A 6,210-nucleotide genomic window follows, 5' to 3' on the forward strand; every position below is an offset into this window, starting at 1 on the left:
CAGAATGAAAATCTCTGTCCTGTCCTAAGTAAATCTATTCTGTTTGATTAATTTAAACATAAACCTAATAATGCCAGGCTTATACCCATTTTTTCCCCTCAGTAAACTGTCCCATAGTGCACTAAGCTCTGATATCTACAAACTGGTGAAATAAAAGAGAATGACATAAATTTTCTAGTCAGTGACCCCCGTTTGTCTGAATTAGCAGCAGTTGGAGGAAATATACCCATCAGAGGGCTCCTAAGGAGAGAGAACTATATAGAACACAGAACACTTGAACACAATTTTGTATATATTCATGTTCCTTCTTAAAAAAAAAAAAACTTTTATTAAAAATGTGATTTGGAAAGAAAGCGCAATTAGCTTCGCACAGGCACTGCCGAGATGTTCCCGAACACAGCAGACATATGTAAATATTTCGTGGTATCAGTTCCATTTGAGTAGACCTGTCAAGATATTTACAGGGCTTGACAGTACTTCTGTCTTTAATTAAATTTTTGCCTAGATACTTTAATGTAATTTAAATAGATTATTAGTTGTCAGGATCTAATATAAATTTTGTTTATGATTTAGTTACTTTAGGTACTCAGATTGAAGAAACTCATTTAACCCCATGACTGGGCAGCTTTAAGCATCAAGAGAAGGCCACTGAAAAGTCCCCACTGCCCTTTGCACTTTCCCAGTAATCTTGAATTACTACAACTTAATTGCAAATATCAAGGCACTAAATTGAGCCCCCCTCCCCCACTTTGTGAACGCGGCACAGCTCGGCCGATGGAGCCTCCCAAGGAAAAACCCATCTACACAGCTCAGGTACCAGGAGCCTTTCTCTCAGGCACTGCTCTCTCCCAGGGGCCGGCTAGGTAGGAAATGTTTTTCTCACTTGAAATCCCACAAAATAACCCCCAAACAAACACCTGTTGTGCACAAGGAAGGGCATACATTAAAAACTGCCATCAGGGGATTTCAAAAAGAAAAACAAGCCTTGCAGAGGCATCCACGGCTGATTTGCTCAATAGATCTCAGGACTGGGGAAAACCACGCAAAGCAAAGGATTCAGCTACTGGCACAACCTTCTCCTAAATGGGAGCTGGCGTCTAAACACAACCCGAAAAATGCCTTAGTACAAACGGGCTGTCATTAATAAGAATAATTTCTTAAGGAAACAAAGAGCACTGTCTAATTGTCTTTCCCCGACTGCCATGTACTTCACCTCACTGTACTTCCTCTTTCCAGAATACCAACCTTACAGCCATAACTGTAAGAACATTCTCTATAGGATGAAAAACCAAAACACTTCTTGAAACCAAACATTCCTTACAACACTTATTTTTAGGTTCGGCGACACAAGCCAAATCTGCTTAATTTCCATTAACCGCATCGTCACACGCACGTGGAAATAAACTATGTAGGTCCCGGGGTGGGGACAATCTTCATGCATGAGACATCCCATATTTGGCCACGTTCTCCCATGTCGGGGATTCATCAAATCCCGTGGCCTGCCAAGGTTCTAGCTTTTGGCACCTCTAACCCTAGTTCATCCGGGTACCATGGAAGAGACAGCTTTTTAAAAATCGGTTTAAGATGGCTCCTTGGATAGCCCACATAGGACACAATGGACCACAGACCGGCGTAACCGGTCACGAGAAAGATCCTTTAGAAAACACATGGGCCCAAATGCAAACTTACTTGGTTGGCTGGCTTGATTCACAAATGCAGTGTTTGATCACCTCGTGGGATGACTACCATCAACTGAAGAAGTTTAAAAAAAAAAAAATCCCCTGCAAATAGTAAAAATATATGTTGGCTCCTGTCTATTCAGCAGATGCCTCTCATAAGGTTATTTTCTTTAGAAAACAAACCTCTACTTGCTTGAGACCTTTACACACTCGAGGTCCAAATAACATAGAAAAAAAAAAAAGCTGGCTTAGCAAAAATGGCATTCACTATGACTGAATTCTATAAAAGAAGTATGACACCTAACAAGATAAGGAAAAGAAAAAGCCCTTAGCAAAAACATTTTTTTGCAAAACAAAAATACCACCTGTGCAAATCTAGCTATGCTCTCAAAACCCTTTCTCAGCCACAGAGAAACAGCTCACGCTCAATGCCTTGAAGTTGCAATTAAATTGTAGTAATTTAAGATTATCAGGAGAGCAAAGGGCAGGGGGAGCTCTTTGGAGGGCTTCCCTCCCCTCTTAATGCTCTTCAGTCAGGGGTTAAATGAGTTTCTTTAATGTAAGTACCTTAAAGTAACTGAATCATAAACAAAATTTATACTATTTTCTGACAGCCTGCAATCTATTTAAATTTTATTAACGTGTGCCTAAAATTATTTTTAAAAGACAGAACTCCTGCAATGCCCTGTAAATATTCTTGGCATACCTGCTGAAATGTAATCAGAAGGATAACAACTAACATGGCTGAATACACATACTTTTTTTGTGATGCGGAGTCTTACAAGATAACGTTTCAAAACGAAGTTGGAGTCTTAAGTAAAACAAGAAAACTAAACCAATAGCACAATAAGATTGGCTGCAAAGGGGAAGCTGGGTTCAAAAGAAGTTGTCACATCTGCTATGTTCTGTTCTCCATTCTCTTAACGTTGGCATTGGACGTGCTGCGGTAGAAATATATTTGTTTAGGAAATATCACAATTCTTCTGTTAATTTAAACAATTGCTGAAAACAGACATATCCTTCAATAGAGCCTCAGAACACAAATGTACAGGGCCAGGGTAGAGTCTTAAGAGAAGCAAGGAAAAACTCAGTAACAGAAAACCATACCTAGGCTCTATATTAACCCAGTTAACTTTTGTTATTGTTGGTACAAATGATTTAACTAGAAAATATTTACAGCTTCTCAAAAAACATTACATATTGCACAGAATTGCCTAAGAGCATCCATGTGTATGTTTAACTCCCATTGTTTAATTATACAATAAAAAATATATCCAATGAAAGCCACACACTTTGAAACAAGTTAGGCACTAAGGTTATGAAATTGACATAAAAAAACAAAGTGTTTACTGTGTGATCGACATATTAATTAAAAACGCAATCCTTAGGTGACAATCATTTTTATTCTTCTTTATGTGTTTACTTGTCCTATTTCCTACTTTGTTCTAGTTAATTAAAAATGACATTTAATTTGGGGAATAGTTTATAGCAAAAAAAAAAAGTGTTACAGTTTTTACTCCAGCATTTAAAGGTAAACACAAAATCTTACAGACAAATCCAGCAATATAAGCCCCTTAATTTGAGACAGTTAATTTTAATAGTCGATGCTGCTTTCATTATACTTTGATAAACTTGTAAAAACAAAATGCTAAAGTAACTGCTGTTACTACTCCCTTTAAAAATGTAAAGCAGTTAAATTTTCCTCGACAACAAGCAAGGACAAGTTACAGAGAACTTGAATAAAAGTAGCAACGTGGTCATGTTGAATGTCAATCTAAAAAAAGAGGTTATGTCTAATCTGGAGAATGCTCCCTCTCGCCTTTTTAAATTCCAAGAGTGGGCTGACACAAAACTTCATCACCAGGGATTTTTCTGTTTTTTCTTTTTCTTCTTTTTTTTTTTTTTTTTTGAGCTTCACATCAGATTTAAACCCTCACATTCAAAACCTTGGCTTTCCTGACAAGGCAGATCTTCTAAACTTGAAGTGAGAAAACGTTACCTAACTCTAGTGTACGAGTCTGATGTTGGTAAAAAGAATTCCACTGCACAGTCCTGGGTAGCAAAGCAGCCTCTGGAAGACTTAATATTCATTTCATACCTTGGTGCATGCGTGTTCTTCACCAACAAGACTGTATTAGAAAAATAACTTATTTAGCAACTCCACATCCATCAAGAACTCAAATGCTGTATTTCCTTCCAAGTGAGCCTTAGCTCACACAGCAAAGATCAGAATTTGCAATGGTCCATTTCTGCATTAGTGACTATATAGCTTTGCTGCTTCATCGAATAGTCCAGGGTTCTCCATGTAGAGCTCCTGACAACAAGCCAGCAGCAGGTCTGTTTGATCTCTCCTGCTTCCTTAATTTGGGTTGTCAAGGTTCAGCAGTTGGAGGCTGTTTACTTTACTTTCCAAAAAAAAAAAACAAAAAAACCCTGATTTCTTTTTCTCTCTCTCATACAATGNTTCAGTGAGAATTTAGCTGACATCTTTTGCATGGTAACTAGTTGAGTTCCTTTTTATATTTTTAATGCTCTTTAATAAGGAGATGTTTCGAGTAGAAAAGTCAGAGAGGGGAAAAAAAAAACCCATTCCAAATCTCTGAAACTGTAAGCCCAATTTTCTTTTCCTGGACTCAAAGAGATGGGTATTTCCACTTTGAGAATCAAAACTCCAGTGGAATTCTAAAAAAGATTTGATACATTCTCTCTGGAACTAAAAATAACACCAACTCCTCTGTCTCAATTATGCAGGCTAAACCCACTAAGAAAACACCTGAACTCTTACCATTTCTCTTCCAATTCTAGTTAGGACATCTCCTCCCCAACCCCCAAACTGATTATCACTATGGGAAAAATGAAGGGAAGGAGATAGAAGGTAAAAATTTTGCAGAGATTCTTCAAAATATTTTCAGCAGTNNAGCCCTTAAATATCCTTGATGTTTTTTCAATTCAGCTATTGTGCAAGTCCTAAATCCTAAAGCCTACGGACAACCAAAGGTAAAGTGTAGATGGCTTCAAGGTATAGACTCCTTGCAAAAGGGATAACAGAATACCCTTCTAGCATTCCTGTTTTGAAAAGCAGTGAAAAAGAAAAAAAAGAAAAAAAAGGAAACCCGAACTTAGAAAATACCTGTGACCGGACAGAACAACACGAGCCCCTTCTAAGTGGGCTGGAGACGCTTAAATGCAACCAAATGAAATGTTTACATTAATTTCATTATTCTGCCCAAGCCTCACAGATGAGGTGCTGGAGGGGGTGGGGAGGGAGAGGGGGAAGGCGGGGTGTTAGGAAGAGGAAGAAATAAGTTTCATTTCGGGTTTTCTGGTCAAGCAAAAGGAAAATGAATTAAAACGAATGCGTAGGATGAGCCCAGACTAAATCAATACACTTTGTAATCAGCCCGGCAAGGGTATTTGGACACAATGACTTGGAAATAATTAATAGTTATAAGAGGGGAGTGGGGTGAGAAGGGGGGGCGAGAGATGTCACCATATTTTATCGGAGCACTTCATACTACACGCTAAACTTTGATCTCCAGATTCTCAGATTTAGGAAAGGGGGGAAAAAAGGAGAAAGTCCAGTATTTCGAAGCACCTACCGGCTTGAGGATGGGCACATTCCTGGCTCCAGGCGCCTCATCCCTGAGCTCGCACCGCCCATGCCGGCGCTTGGGGCACAGAGAGACCCCGGGAGGCTCTAGGGTATCGTCTGCCCCCGCCCGCTTCCTCGCCCCGGCGCCCGCGGCCGCCTCGACTTACCGGCGGAGTCCGGGGAGGGAGTGGGGGCGCCGCCTTCACGCCCGCGGACGCGGCGCCGGCAGCACCATGGTCCCCGGCGCCGCCGCCGCTGCCCCTCGCCCGCTGGCTCGCCGCGCGCTCTCTTCCTCTTGCAAACTTTCGGGTTCTGCGGTCGACAAGAAACCGGGGCGACCCTCAGCAAGTCCTCCTGGCTCAGGTTGGGGGGAAACTGAGGGGGGTGGGATAAGTGAAGAGGCTGGGGGACGAAGAGAGAAGGCGGCGGGATCGGAGGACCCCCGAGCGCCGGTGGACACAGGGAGGACGTGGCTCAGGGAATCCCTGCAAGGATCCCGAGACCGGGAAGTCGGCCCGAGCCAAAGTCTCAGCACCTTCGCCGGGATCTTACAAAGTTGCAACAACAAAAAAAGGAGAGGGGGGGGAAGGGGTGGGAAAGGGATACGATCGCAGGCGCAAGGTTTGAAGTTACAACTGTTTATTTAGTCCTTATTCTCCCAGGGGCGGGAGCTGCGCGGGAAAGGGGAGGGGGAGGCTGCAGGCTGCGGTTTCGAAGCCAACACTGGGGAGGGGGCGTACGACTTTGTTTCTGGGCGCGGAGCTCCCCGGCGCCCGCGTGTGTCGCCGTCAGTCTCCGGGGACCCAAGCGGAGCTCACAACAGGTGGGGAGGGGGACTCGCCGAGGGCCGAAAAGGAGAAGGAATCAAAGTTTCCGAGCGGCGGTATCTGGGGAGGAGCGGGGCGGGAGGCGGGGGAGAGGGGAGGCGGAGGCGGGGGA

General features: G+C 42.6%; 1 long non-coding RNA gene across 1 annotated transcript; it reads right to left on the bottom strand.

Moving 5' to 3' along the window:
* Nucleotides 1-305: 305 nt before the first annotated feature.
* Nucleotides 306-5,625, bottom strand: LOC144236965 (uncharacterized). The gene is made up of 2 exons (XR_013336716.1): nt 5,439-5,625; nt 306-4,084 (listed from the first exon to the last, which is right to left on the bottom strand). It is a non-coding gene; the product is annotated as an uncharacterized LOC144236965 (long non-coding RNA).
* Between the last annotated feature and the right edge of the window lie 585 nt (nt 5,626-6,210).

The sequence above is a fragment of the Crocuta crocuta genome, unplaced genomic scaffold, assembly GCF_008692635.1.
Source record: "Crocuta crocuta isolate KB4526 unplaced genomic scaffold, BGI_CrCroc_1.0 scaffold126, whole genome shotgun sequence".
Taxonomy (NCBI): Eukaryota; Metazoa; Chordata; class Mammalia; order Carnivora; family Hyaenidae; genus Crocuta; species Crocuta crocuta.